Below are 15,527 nucleotides of genomic sequence, written 5' to 3'. Positions count from 1 at the left end.
AGAAAAAATGGAATCTTTTAGGGACTTAAGAAATTGCTGAGGTGGACTTTGCTTGCTTTTTTGCTTCTGCCTTTTTCTATTGCAGCTTGATAGAGAGGAATGCAAAAGCAAGAAACCAGCTGGAGTTTTTTCTACTACTTCTCAAAGTATGTGAAGCTGAGGAAAGTGAGGATGGTGAAACAGCACAATGTAAGCAAAAATTTATTGTATTGACTGTTAAATACTTTGCACAAACCTAATCACAAATATAATAAGGATGCAGCATGTGTGGTTTTGTTGTGAAGCCCCATTTCGTCCCTTCCCTGGTGTAACAGCAAAGGTTGGTCCTGTTCTGCACTCCATGGCAGGTTTCCCACACCGAATTGTGCTGGTTTGTGTGTTTTCAGCCCTAAACAAGGGTTTATTTCTCTCTTTTATCAGCTTGAGATAATTCCTCTGAGGACAGGGACAAATGTGGTGTGTCTGGCACACATTCTGTTGCTTCCTTCTGCAAGCACCAAGAAAACATTGGATATGGGTTTTTAATATACCTGCACAAATGAAAAGTTCCATTTGGGAGGATGGAGAAGGCTGATCTGTGTCTCCCAGCAGCTGAGGGGAGGCAGACTGGGGGTAAGGCACTGGAATTGTGCTGTGACAGAGCTCCTTGATGACATGCAGGGAGACACAACTTGTACAGACCATCCCAGAGACAAATGACCTCTTTGCAGGGGTAAATGCAGAGCCACGTTAGCTATGGTTCTTCTGAGCTGGTCTCTCAGCTAGCTCTGCTCTTCAGATACCATATAAACAAGTTATTCGTTTGGGTCCAGATTTCAGACAGAGACGTGAACTTGCTTGGAAGAAGGAATAGCTCACACTTGGTGGTAATTTGGAAGGTGTTTATTCAGGGCGAAGGCCCTGGTGTCAGAGAGTGTGAGAGTGTGAGTGAGGATTTTGGCTCTCCCCTGCCCTTTAAGAACAGGGGCAATTACTGATGGAAATGAGGGGGAGTGACTTAGATACAAGGGGCATTGACATTGCCATTTTGGGGCAAAAGGGGTGTGGGGATACCTGAAGCCTTGGCTGAACCATCCGGCTTTGCCAGGGCACTCAAGTACCAGGGTGTGTCCATTAATAAGGTACAATGGGAGGGTACAATAGACTGGGAGAGGGCATTGAAGGGGTACAATGGGGAGGGAGAGGCCTATTGAGGAGGTTAACGACAGGGATTAAGGAAAGGGGTGTGGGTAGGAATGAACCATTACAGAAATTCAGTAATAAAAATCATACAGAACTTTAGAAAACCCAAAATGCACACTGCAACAGTTAGCTGAGGTTCAGTGCTGTGAGGAACAGCTAAGTGATAAAATGTTTTACATGGTGTTGTTTTTGCCCACACCTCCAACACTGTTGTACATTCCAACAGCAGAGATCGCCATGTCCCCGCTGTGGGAAGGTATCACATGCTCACAGTGATGCTGATGGACTGGGCCTTTTCTAAGGACTCCAGATGTCCTGGAGCACATGCAATTTATTCCTATTTTGATTTATTAAAAAACTATGGATATTGATCTAATACCAATATCCAACTATGACGGACAAAGACTCTCTAACAGTTTAAAGTTAGAAAGTGTATGTTTATTACGACACCGGGCAGCTTGTGGGATAGCTCCCAGAAACACACGCGCAATTTACAGATCATCACAGGGTCTTTTATGTACAGGAGTATTGAATACACAAACTACAAATGCATATTCATAACTCTGGTACCTCCCATTCCCCGCTTCGTATGGAAATTAGCCCAAAAAGCCATCAAGCATGCGTAGTTTGTTCTTTGAAATGGGTCGGTGGTCTTTTTATAGGGTGGGGTCCCAAAATGATGAAGTAAGATGGGTCTTCCTCCTTTGACTTTTTAACCTTTAGTGTTCGTGACAGCTAAATCCTGTTTTTTCGAGGACTGTTTGATTTATGATTGTATTGTATTCATGGGGTCTATTGATTATTCAGGATGCAAAAGCCTAGTTTGACAGCTTCTCTGATTTATTAGTTCCTTCTAAGTTTTATCAGTTCCTTCAGTCTGGCTTCTGTTAGCAAAAGGGAAGTCCTAGCTACATTATCTCAGCACTATCTATTTTGACTACAGTCTTTAATTCTTCTAAATCAATGCCTCATTTTCCCCACTTCTCTTTTTTAAAGTGAGTAAATTCTTTTACTCAAAAGTGTCTTCCTCATCAATCCAATCTGTACAGCTAGTGTCTCTCAAGACCAAGCCATACGCTTTTGATAATGAGGTTAAGGCTGCTATTCCTCGTAGCATCCTCCAATTCCAAACAAGCATCGCAACAGATAAAACTAAACTTATACTAACAGAATAAGCAACACAACTATAGGGTGGACTAAGGCATTTAGTATACCAGTTGTTGTTGGAGACCACCCAAAAAGCACATCCCACCAATGATGGGACAAATGTTCCTCAAGCCTCTTAAATACTCCTTTGATGGTTTCTGTGTCATGGTGAATTGTAATTAATGTCCTTCTTCCCTCTTCCTTAATTTCCTTTAAGATCTGGGATGTTTCATCAATTGAGCGACTAAAGTCAAATTCATTCCTATGGGTACAGGCAGTATATTCTGCACGGTAGTTAGGTTAGCCTTTATATATTGATGTGATATTACAGGTGCTTGATAGGAAAAATCACATCCCTTAATTCTGACAAAATTGCAAATACACAAATTGAATTTGGTCTCATTTACAATTTGGTTGTCTATTTTTATGATGCGGCATGCTGTCCTTAGACAGACACAACCTTGCCCTGTATACACCAGTGAAGTTTTCTGTTTGCCTGGATGCGTTTCAAAGTGACAGATATTCTGGTCTGTATCCAAGCAAGTGTCTTTGTCACCTTCTAATGTCCCTTCACATATGTATCCTAACTGTCTTCTCGCAGTACAGGGCTCTAGATTAACAGTTTGCCATTTTCCTTCAATTTCTCGTGCCCACATCCTGTGTTCAGAAGGGTACAATACAGTTCCCTCATGATTTAATCCTAAGGGGACTATTGGATGTATTAGGTCCACTGAGGCATCATGTATAGTTAAAACAAAGGCTGTCACTACACTAGTCACAGGGTTATAAGTGAAATTGACCATCACTCACCAAGACTGGAGTTCCCTCTCCATATCAGAGGCATTGTCCCAAACAATTTTGCGAATTTCAGCAGGAAATGTTCCCTCTCCGCCTTCTCTGATAACTGTGGCAGCCACTGATTGCATCCACAATTGTGCCTGAGTACATCCTAGAGCCAGAGAAATGTTTTCACTAGCTGTACCTAGTGCATTGATTATTACCTCATGATCTTGCTCTTCTGTGTTTTCCCATTCTGGTAGTATTTGGGTCAATTTCCAATGATTGTTACCCAATGCAAGTAGAGAGGATTGCAAAGGTTGCTGTAGTTGGACTAGATCATTCCCTACTGAGGCTAATTTATTCATCAGCACCTCTGAATCTATTGTATTTAGTACTCCCAACCCTGTTCCTAACACCCCAGTGAGATCTCTCTTACTTCTAAAATTAGGAGGCATACTTTTTTGGAGCCAAGTGGTCCAGTCCATAAAGGGGTTTTTGAGAAATGGAGCACATTCTGGACGAACGTGAGAAGCATTTACCTGTACTCCCATTTCTACTCGTTTTAAAGACCACTTTGGGTTAATTATCAGCCTCTGAACTCCTGTTTTTTTAATAGCATATGGCTCAATTTTGGTAATTACAGGAGTTATGTGTTCCTCTACTTTTCAGATAGATGGTACCTGGGGGATCACGGCCTTTCTTGGCACTGGTGGAATCATTTTGGTTTGGTTTTTATGGAGCTCATTACATACTTGAGTAATGTTAAAGTTGATGTCATACCCTCTTATTGCACACCCCTCTATTTTGAGTCTAAATTGAGGACATTTACTCAAGCATTTGTTACAGCATTCAGGACTAATCCGGATGGGTCTCATGGGCGGGTGGTAAGCCTCATGGAACCCATCCTGTACGAATGCATACTTACACCCCCAAACATTTCTTTCTTCCCATAAGCTTGCATTCGTAACTCTTAGCATCTTATTCAAAGCTTTACGAGAGTAAGCATCATAAGCTTTTCTTTGACATTTGTTTATCTCAGTCACATTGTACCTACGTAGTATTGCGTTGACCTTTGCTATAGTTATTACTGCAATAATTACAACTTTTCACATAATGTCCATAATAATTATTAGTCTTTCTATTCGTGGTTCCGAGTGAGCTTTAGTTTCAGTTCGTCATCACCTGGTGTGATCTTCCAGATTTCTTCTGGGGCTTTCTTCACTCGGGAGTGATGGATCCAGGCCTTTTGTTCTTTAATTTTGATTGCAGTGAAGGTGGTGAGAAGCACCTGGAATGGTCCTTCCCACTGTGGTTCTAAGGTTTTTTCTGCAAGACTTAACATATACATAATCTCCAGATTGTATATCATGTACTGGCCCATCTAATTCCCTGTTTTGAGCTCCAGCTACATATTTCTCAATTTCTCTAAGTTGTTTATTTAGGGCCACCATATACTTGTGTAACATTTCCTCCCCTACTTGTATGGGTGCTGTTCTATCTTGAACTGCATACGGCCTTTCATACAATATTTCAAAAGGACTTAGTTTTTCTTTTGCCCTTGGTTTTGTCCGAATTTGTAATAATGCCAATGGGAGAGCCTGGGGCCAGGGCAAATTAACTTTTTGTCCCAACCTCACAATTTGTAATTTAATCAAGTGGTTCATTTTTTCCACTTGGCCACTAGATTGTGGATGGTATGGAGTATGCAATTTTTAGTTTATTCCCAGGTGGTTACTTATTTGTTGTACAATTTTTGAAACAAAGTGTGGCCCTCTATCTGAGGATATGGTGGCTGGAACTCCAAACCTCGGTATTATTTCTTGCAACAGTGCTTTGGTCACTTCTCGGGCCTTAGCTGTCCTGGCAGGAAATGCTTCTGGCTATCTTGAAAAGGTATCAGTTAACACAAATAGGTAACGATATCCCCCCTTCTTGGGCAGCTCTGTAAAATCAATTTGCCATTGTTGCTCAGGCCCACAGCCTTTTTTAATTTGTCCCATTTTTGGCTTTGGGGTATTTTTGGGATTAGTTTGGAGGCAAAGACTACACTGACGGGTTACTTGTATTACTGTACCTTGTAATTTTCTGGCAATAATTCTTTCTTTCAAATAACTATACAAGGCATCTATTCCCCAGTGTGTTTTCTCATGTTCTCTTTGCACTAATGACCATAACAAATAGGAGGGTACTACAAGTTTCCCTTCCTCTGTCACAGCCCACCCTTCCTGATTATAATTTGCTTTCTCTGCTTTAATAAGTTTCTTATCTTTCTTATTGTATACTGGTTTACCTTCAATTGAAATTTTTCTATCTGGGATAAGTGCTGCCTCAATTGTCTCATTGGGCACCTCACCTTTAGCTGCGTCTTTTGCCTTTCTGTCTGCCAGCATGTTCCCTTCCTCTAATTCAGAGCTCACTTTTTGATGCGATCTGATGTGCATGATTGCTACTCTCTCAGGTAACTGCACAGCATCTAGCAGCTTTAGGATTTCTTGTGAGTGTTTAATGCTTTTCCCATGTGAATTTAATAGTCCTCTCTCCTTCCAAATGGCCTCGTGTGCATGGACTACCCCAAACGCGTATCTTGAATCCGTATAGATGTTAATTTCTTTGCCTTTTGCCAGCTCTAGGGCTCGGATCAAGGCGATGATTTCAGCCTTCTGTGCAGAGGTGTTGGTGGGCAATGGTCCGGACTCTATTACCTCTCTGCTGGTGGTAACTGCATACCCAGCATGCCGCTTTCCACTGATAACGTAGCTGCTTCCGTTGGTAAACCAGGTCTCAGCATCTTCAATAGGAGTGTCCTTCAGGTCCGGGCGACTGGAATAGGTGGCTTCAATGGTCTCCAGGCAATCGTGGATCACTGATTCTCCCATACTCTCGCTGAGGAAGGAAGCTGGGTTCACAATGTTAGTTACCACAATCTCAACATCATCTTGTTCTACCAGTATAGCTTGGTACCTTAGGAATCTCTATGGGGAGAGCCAATGCCCCCCTTTTGCCTCAAGGACTGCAGACACCGTGTGGGACACTAGCACAGTCATCTTCTGGCCTAGGGTGAACTTGCGTGCTTCCTGGATATTCACAGCCACTGCTGCAACAGCTCTGAGGCACCCTGGCCATCCTTTAGCAGCTGTGTCTAGTTGTTTGGAAAGATAGGCCACTGCCCTCCGATATGGGCCAAGGTTCTGTGCCAATATTCCCAAGGCGATTCTTTGCTTTTCGTGAGAGAACAAGAATGGTTTGCTCACATCTGGAAGTCCTAAGGCTGGAGCTGACATGAGGGCTTGCTTTAGCTGGTCAAAGGCTCGAGTAGCTTCCTTTGTCCACTGAAGTTCTCTAATTCCATCCATGATTAAGGCATATAGAGGTTTAACAAGCAATCCATAATTATAGATCCACAGTCTACACCATCCCATCATGCCCAAAAAGGTTCTAAGTTCTTTCACTGTTTGAGGCTTTGGAGTCTGGCATATCGCCTCTTTGCGGTCCTGCCCCAAAGTCCTTTGTCCAGCGCTCACTTCATAACCCAGGTAAATGACTGTTTGCCTCACCAGCTGGGCTTTCTTTTGGGATACTCGATACCCCTGTAGGCCCAAGAAGTTTAGGAGGCTTACCGTCCAGTCCACACATGTCTCCTGGGTCTGTGTGGCTATTAGCAGGTCATCCACGTACTGGAGTAGCTGTCCTTCTCCTGGTGGGGGTTCCCAAGACTCCAAATCCTTTGCAAGCTGTTCCCCAAATATGGTGGGGGAGTTCTTGTAACCTTGGGGAAGAACGCACCATGTGAGCTGAGTTCTTCGTCCAGTTTTGGGGTTTTCCCACTCAAATGCGAAAATTTTCTGGCTGGCTTCATGGAGAGGGAGGCAAAAGAAGGCATCCTTCAAATCTAAAACGGTAAACCAGGTTAACTCAGGTGTTAAGCGAGTCAGCAGTGTATAAGGATTGGCAACTACTGGGTACAGATCTTCAGTTATTTTGTTGACAGCTCTTAAGTCCTGTACTAGCCTGTATGACCCGTCAGGCTTCTTCACTGGCAAGATAGGAGTGTTGAAATCAGACTAAGACTCCCTCAATAGTCCTATCTTCAAAAAATTTTCAATAATTGGACTAATCCCTCTCCTATCTTCTCTTTTTAGGGGATATTGTTTAACCCTTACTGGCTGTCCTCCTTCCTTAAGTTTGATCTGTACTGGTAGTGCATTCTTTGCCCGGCCTGGTATGTCAGAGGCCCACACTCCCGGAAACACCTGATCTATTATTTTACTGAAATTCTTTTCTTTATTTGCAACTTCGATTTCCTTAGTTATCATCATTAAACTTAATAGTTCTACATATTGTTGATCCTTTACCTCCAAAATAATTTCCTCATTCTTAAATATTATTTTTGCTTCCAGCTGCTCTAGCAGATCTCTGCCCAAAAGTGCAGATGGAGCATTAGGCATATATAAAAATTGATGGATTCCCCATTGTTTCCCCAATTTAAACTTCAATGGTTTGCAAAAGTAAGCCCTCTCAGGTTGGCCAGTCGCTCCTTTTACCATAACATAGTCATTGGTTACAGGTATTAGGGCCTTATTCAGCACTGAAAATGTTGCCCCTGTGTCTATTAAGAATTTCACTTCCTTTTCTCTGTCCCCTAGTTTGACTATAACCAGAGGGTCTCCTAGGGTGGGGCCCTCCGGTCCTCCTCAGTCCTCTTTGACATGAGCAATCACCTTTTCCCCTTTTTGACCGCCTTTTCTATGTTCATCACCCTTTCTTAATTCTGGGCACTGGTTCTTCCAGTGCCCAGTTTTCCTGCAGAAGGCACACTGGTTCTTTCCCAGTCGGGATGGTCCCTGTTTCGGTGGACCATGTCCATGTTTTCCTTTTTCCCTCTCTTTTGCTTCTGCTACTAATTTCTTCATCCCTTGTTTATATCCTTCTTCCTGATTACTAAAAACTCTCCAGGCCTCATCCAGTAAAGCTTCTAAATTCCGGCTGTCTGGACCCCGGATCTTCTGGAGTTTCCGCCTGATGTCTCCTGTAGACTGTCCTAAAAATAAATTTATTAATTGCTGTGTTCCTTCATTAGATCCAGGATCCAGGGTGGTGTGTCGGCGCATTGCGTCTCGCAGGTGATCTAGAAATTCAGAAGGTGTTTGGGAGGGGCCTTGTTTGACAGCATATAGGGCTGACCAATTTATGGTTTTGGGGATGGCTCTTTCTAGCCCTTTTACTATCAATTCTTGGTATCTCCTTAACTGTCCCAGCTCCTCATCCTCATTAGGATCCCAGCCTGGGTCCTGCAGGGGAAATACATCTTTGACATCTTCCTGTGTTGTTCTACAATCATCCTCGGCTAGATCCTTAGCTATTTTCAAAACTAATTGCTTTTCAGTTTCTGTTAAGGCATCAAGCAGCAATTGGAGATCTGCCCAATCGGGTAAATGCTGCTTGATTATAAACTTCATTTTCTTAGCAACCCCTATTGGATCACTTCGATAACCCTTAGCACTCTTTTCCCAAATCTCTAAATCAATTGAGGAAAAGGGGACCTTAATCAGTTTTGTCTCTCCATCAGAGGTCATTGCTTGTCTTAGAGGTGCTTGTATGACTCCTCTGGTTTGTTTTCGGGTTCTTGATGCTATAGGCCCTTGTGGGGAAAGTTTGGGAGCTGACGGGGGAGGTTCAGGTTCATCCCACTCACTGTCACTACTAGGTAATGGTGGATATAGTTTAGTTGCTGTGGAAGATGAAGTGGGGGAGGTTGGAGTCAATGGTGGTCCTGAATCTGTATTTTCCACCACCCTCCTCCTTTCCTGTCTTTTTGGGGGTGGTTTAAGTATGTCTGCTGTCTCTTGTTCCAAAGCCTCTACTTGGTATACCTTGTCGGGATGTGTGCACCTCTGATTTATCGAGCAGGTGCTGCAACAACGTTTTGGTTTCCCTTTAGTAGCTTTATTGTCCTTTTCAAGGGCCAATACTAAAGGATCAGATGGTGGTCTCATTCCACAATCCCTTTGCCACTCAGGGTGATTTCGGAGGCTGAAAAACATATCTGCATAAGTCACCTTTGACCACTTTTGTTCCCGCCGCAGGAAAAGCATTAACTGTAATAGTGTCTCATAGTCCAGTGTACCCTTCTGTGGCCACTTCACTCCCTCATCAAGCCTCATCAAGTTTATACAGTGGCCACCATTGTGTACATAACTTAACCAGCTCTCTCTTGGTTTCTGCACCATCATAGCCCGCCAGCTCTTTCCAGTGTGTTAAAATGCACCCCAAAGGGCTCCCTTTAGGGACCTCTTTACTCTCATTTGCCCCCATGCTTAGAGGTGGTGTTTTTTTTTTTTTTTTTTTTTTTTTTATTTTTTTTTTTTTGTTGTTTGTTTGTTTGGTTGGTTTTTGTTTGGTTTTTTTTTTTTTTTTTTTTTTAAGTTTCTGAAATTCTGTCTCTGGGTAGGGGGAGCTCTCCTGAACCAGCTTTTCACTTCTTGTGCTTCTTATTCCTGGGCATATAGTTTAACCAGAAAAAAGGAAAAAAAACCAGCTTGTTATTCTTAAAACAAAAAGTTAACAATATGTATTCTTTAAAACAAGGCCCGAAGCACCAGCTGTTGAAGAAAGAATTTATGTTTACATAAATAAAAAAAATTATTTTTATTTAAAAGAAAAACCTTACGCAATTACCCAGACACTTAATTCAAATTCTGCCGGCATTAGACATAAGTTCTGGGTTCTCTGCTTTTCTTGCACAAAACTACCAGACAAAGTCTTTTCCCTCTTCACCAAAACCTGTTTATGTGATAGCAACTTTTTAGGCTCACAAAACAATGGGTTCTGACGACTTTAAACTCACTTAGTTAAAGATTTTAACACAGCGTCTCCAATCAAAAACACTTCACAAATTTTCTGCACTGAGGAAAAAGCGGGGGGGTTTTCCGATCAGGCAGTTCTGGCTCTTTTTACAATTAAAACTGCATTCTACAAACAAACAACAGTTAAAACAAACACATCAGGCTTTTTCAGAATTTCAAAGACACAGCCAGAGGCTAGGAGGCTACAAATCCCGGCTCCCTGCCGGTTACCGGGACAACTCAGATTCCTGTCCGATCACTGTGATATGTCAGGAATAGGCTTGCAAAAAGCACAAAAGAACACCCAAAACTCTTTTACACTTGCTTGTTTTTCTAATAAACAATAAACAGTTTATTCACCCACAGATGTTTTTCTATTGAACAACACACTGATTAAAATCACACTATCAGTTATACAGTCAGGACTCACAGCACCTTTTGTGACACCCTCCAGTCACGGCCCAAGCACATCCCCCCCGAATTCTTCCGCTTTTCAAACAGAGGTATTTTCTGTGGATTGGCAGGGGGTTTTAAAATCTCTTACAACTTTAAATTTATAACACTTACAAGGGTTAGTAACACACTTTAAAAACAAAAACACAACACAAACTTTCACAATTCACACACATACGGTACACAAATTATTCTTTGTGTAAGCACGCAATTACAAAGAAAACCCAAACAGACACAAATATCCACACACATCCAGCGCTCGCGACCGCAACTCAGAACGGGACCCTGTTCACTTCAAAAATTCAGGCTAGCCTCTCAGATTATGAATTACCAAAGTGCACCTTTAAACTACAAGCTAAATTGGAGCCACTACGCTCCTATAACCAATACAGCAGCTCTGTGCCGCCGCTGCTTTCCCTCTGGAATGCAGCCAACAAGTGACCAGCTTTACCTGGAACACAACAACTGTTACAACACTCCTCGGAGATTCCAAAACCCAGTCAGGCCTCTGCTTTGCATAAAACGTCTCTTATGACTTATAAGCCGCCTCTATTCAAAGGTACCTGCATTCAATACATTTTTCTTTAAACATACCTTTTGTCCGTAGTTCCAGGAGGTTCTGGTCTTTCCCCGGGTGGACGATAAGGTCTAAGGAGCCCTCACCCCGAAAACTCCGGGCAGGCGCCTTGAGGGGGTCCTAGACCCCACCGGCCCCACGGCCAGAGAGAGCAGTTCTCCTGGCTGGCTCGCCAAAATTATTCATTAAAAAACTATGGATATTGATCTAATACCAATATCCAACTATGACGGACAAAGACTCTCTAACAGTTTAAAGTTAGAAAGTGTATGTTTATTACGACACCGGGCAGCTTGCGGGATAGCTCCCAGAAACACACGCGCAATTTACAGATCATCACAGGGTCTTTTATGTACAGGAGTATTGAATACACAAACTACAAATGCATATTCATAACTCTGGTACCTCCCATTCCCCGCTTCGTATGGAAATTAGCCCAAAAAGCCATCAAGCATGCGTAGTTTGTTCTTTGAAATGGGTTGGTGGTCTTTTTATAGGGTGGGGTCCCAAAATGATGAAGTAAGATGGGTCTTCCTCCTTTGACTTTTTAACCTTTAGTGTTCGTGACAGCTAAATCCTGTTTTTTCCAGGACTATTTGATTTATGATTGTATTGTATTCGTGGGGTCTATTGATTATTCAGGATGCAAAAGCCTAGTTTGACAGCTTCTCTGATTTATTAGTTCCTTCTAAGTTTTATCAGTTCCTTCAGTCTGGCTTCTGTTAGCAAAAGGGAAGTCCTAGCTACATTATCTCAGCACTATCTATTTTGACTACAGTCTTTAATTCTTCTAAATCAATGCCTCAATTTCAGCAATACTCACAATATGCACAGTATGGGCTGCGCAGGGGAAGGCAGCCCCTCTGAGTGAGGTCACACCTGGCTGTGCTCAGTTGGGAATTAGGGAGGACAGATGGTGTCTCAGTTTGGGAAGACAGGTATCTGCCAGGGCAAGCTGGAGTTTCCCTTGAAATGGAGAATGTAAACCACCCCCTCTCCCGCCCCCTTTTTTTTTTCCAATTATAACTTTGAAGTTAGAGGCTTTTAGGCAAAGATTTGGGGATAGGAATAGCAGTTCTTTACTAGTATGTATAACAAAACATACAAAAACCAACAACTACAGCATTAATAACAAAACAGTACCAAGAGCCTTGAGGGCTTTGCTTTACAAAAACACAGGGGAGTTTGGTCTCGGTGTCCCTGCAGGATCCTCAGAGCACCAAGCTGGAAACAGTGGAAAAGTCCTGGGCTGGTAGCTGTGATGGCAGGATGTCCCGGCAGGGCAGGGGGGTGCAGGGTCACACTGTAGCAAAAGGAGCAGCGCCGAAAAAAGCCGTGATGGCGGGGCAGGGCTGGCCCAGCTCCAGCAGGGTGGCAAAGGAGCTCAGAATTCCAGGGCATGTGAACCGATGATGGTAGATTTCCCAGGACTGGACTTTTCTGGTGACAGTGAAGTCGTCCCGCAGCAAGCAGCAGCCTGGCTGTGTCCTCTCTGATGCTGAGAGCCAGAGAGCTCAACTGCCTCCAGCTCCGTCCTTTACCTGCTCCCAAAATGTTATCTCCCCCTCTGAGCTTTGGCCACCTCTTTGTTTTGTTTAAGTACTCAAGTATCCAACACTCAGTTTCCTTGGTAACTTATGGGGAAAAAAATTCTTCAGAATAAAAAAGAAACAAACCTAACCCCCAACAGATGGGAACATGCTTCTCAGCTCCACATCACCAGCACAAGCCCCAGCCCTGAACTTGCCAATGTGAGCATTTGCATTGAATTTTGACGTTAACACTTCAGATTAGAGTATTGCACATGAATGAAATAATTTATTCCTATATAATAACATCCTTTTATTTCCATATAAAATCCACCTGTCATGAAAACCATTGTTCAGAAACAAATTTCAAGAAAATAAATAAGTAGCCTTCACTTTATAATTGAAACACCATTAAAACATGGCCACCACGGTGCCCCATCCCCTCTCATTGTACCACATGTGGCAGGCAAGTGCCAGCAGGATGAGCTGGCCCAGCAGAGCGGGAGGCCTGGGAGCCATGCTGATACCAGCCACCCTGCACTTGTCTTCACTGGCCAGCTCCAGTGGCACCGTGCAGTCCCCCAGGTCCCTAGGGCTGGGCTCCTCAGGTGCTGTTGTGTTGGGAGGGCCCAGGAAGGCGCAGTCCAGTCCCTCGATGACAGCCCGGTGTGTGGCTGTCCAGTGCCAGAACCAGAGCATGCTGCAGTCACACCTCCAGGGGTTGTGGGACAGGAACACGTACTTCCGTTTGGTCAGTTCGGTGAACAAGCACATGGGCAGGGAGATGAGGTTATTTCTGCTAAGGTGAAGGAAGTGCAGCTTGTTTAGATATGAAAAAAGCAGTCAGATTGAGGAGATCTGGTTGTTGTTCAAGTACAAGTTTCTCAAGTTGAGCAGCTGTCTGAAGGTGCAGTCAACAGAAGTGATTCTGTTGGCTTCAAGGTGCATGGTCTTGAGCTGGATCAATCCTTCAAAAAGCTGATTAGGCAAATCAGTGATTAAGTTGTGTCCTAAATTTAACATGCCAAATCTAAGAAGCTTTGCAAAAGCTCCATTTAGAATGATCCATATCCGATTCTTCCTGAGATTCAGATCATACAGGGTTTCCAGGTCCTTCAGGGAATCTCTGCCAATGGCTTCTATGTGATTGCCCTCCAGGGACAGCCTTGTGAGGCTGGAGAGGTTCCTAAAGGCTTGTGGGACATACTGCATGTTATTGGAGGGTAAATCAAGCCTTTCTAAAGAAGGCAAGTGTGAAAATAGAAGTGGGTGGATTTCAAAGATATTGCAGTGGAACAAATCCAGGCTGATGAGATTTAATAGTCCTCTCAAAGTGTTTGTGTGCAGGTAGGTAAGGCGTGAGTTCCTGCTGAGGTGCAGCTCTTGCAGCCTGCTGAGAGCATGGAAAGTTCCTGGAGTGTTGCAAGATTCCGCAGGGAAGGAGGACATGATTTATATCTAGATATTGAACTACCCTGACTGAGGCCTGACCTGAGGCCTTGTTGAGGCCTTGAAGCCTGTGACGCAGATAAAATTATTAGTAAGTTGTGGCACACTTAGAATTAGATATTAAGGTGTCTGGGAAAAATAATGGGGTGTTGAAGGTCACTGAATAGAGTTATTAATAGGCACATGTTAGCCACCTTAAGAGTAAATTAATTAATGTGTGTTTGCATTCTTTCCTCTGCTGTGTGCCAATGAAAAAGTTATTATATGTATAAACTATGTAGAACTGTATATAAGTCGCCGTGCTGCACGTAATAAACGGACAACGTAGAAGTAACCACAGTGGTCGGACCTGCGTTTGTTTCAGTCCAACCCTCTAATATTATTATTGGTATCCCTGGCTTCACTGGGGTCAGGAAAGTCAAATTGTTCCCATCTAGCCAGAGGCTGTGAAGGAAAGTCAAGTTTCTGAAGGTATTGGTGTTGAGAATCCGCAAATAATTGTTGGAGAGGTTTAGAGAGATGGTGGATGCTGATATTTCTCCAGGTAGGGTTTTCAGTCCAGCTCTGTTGCAGAGGATGGTCTCTTCAGGTATACATTTGCACATCCTTGGGCATGGATTGGAGACATTCAGACTCAGCCCAGCTTTTGCTGCACAAGTAAACATAAATATTACGAGAAAGAACATGACCAGCCACACATCAGCCACAGCATCTAATACCTGATGGATAGTAGAGAAGGAGGCAAGAAAAAGAGCATATACCTTTTGGGCAGGTGAACCGCGGTGTTGTGGTTTGAAAGCAAAACGAATGAGAGGCTCCAAGTCAGAGATATAATTTAATAAGAAGAAAGGTAAAAAGGTAAAAATGAAATAAAATAAATGCAATAACACAAAGAATCACTGACAGGGTCAGAATACAACCTGAGCAGGATGGTGGAAGCAGTCCAGGTGAAGTGCTCTTCCTGAAGCAGTGATCCTGTAGAAAAATCTGGGAGCTCTGGGAATCCAGTGGGTAAGTGCTGCTTGCACTGTCCCAAATCCCAGCTGATATCCAGGTGAGAATGCTTGGCTCCTCCCCCTGGGCAGAGCATCTCACAATAGCATGAGAAGTGTGAAATGGGTCCTTGATGGCCCATTAAACAGAGATAACCCCTGGAGGGAGTTACCTGTGACTCATGGGCCATTAGCAGAAGACACCCCAAAAGTCATTAGCAGAAAACACCCCAAAGGCGTTAATGGGCCATTAGCAGAAAAGGCAGGGGGCTTGGGAAAACACTAGCCCACCTGGTTTCAACAGTTCATGAAGATGGTGATAGAATAAATACTTTGTGTACAGCCTACACTGCAATCCAGGACATAATCCACCCCTTATTCTATTACCATCTACATCATATCCAAATCAATACATTCTTACAAAGATATGCATACACATAGAGAATAAAATGTTACACACTGTTCTCACTTAAAATTAAGTCTCCCTGTGGTACGCAATGGGTTTCCCCATCTTTCTGCATTACCCACCAAGTGTGACCAGGTCCTTGAGCAAAGACAATCCCACGGATGGGTCTGC

The 15,527-nt window shown here is 43.3% G+C and overlaps 1 pseudogene across 1 annotated transcript; it reads right to left on the bottom strand.

The window, feature by feature from the left end:
* Positions 1-12,920: 12,920 nt before the first annotated feature.
* Positions 12,921-13,958, bottom strand: LOC310922078 (annotated as a pseudogene). The gene has a single exon. The product of its transcript is annotated as an uncharacterized misc_RNA (transcript).
* Between the last annotated feature and the right edge of the window lie 1,569 nt (positions 13,959-15,527).

The sequence above is a fragment of the Zosterops lateralis genome, assembly GCF_965231275.1.
Source record: "Zosterops lateralis genome assembly, chromosome: W".
Taxonomy (NCBI): domain Eukaryota; kingdom Metazoa; phylum Chordata; class Aves; order Passeriformes; family Zosteropidae; genus Zosterops; species Zosterops lateralis.
This window is presented reverse-complemented; position numbering and strand designations above follow the sequence as displayed.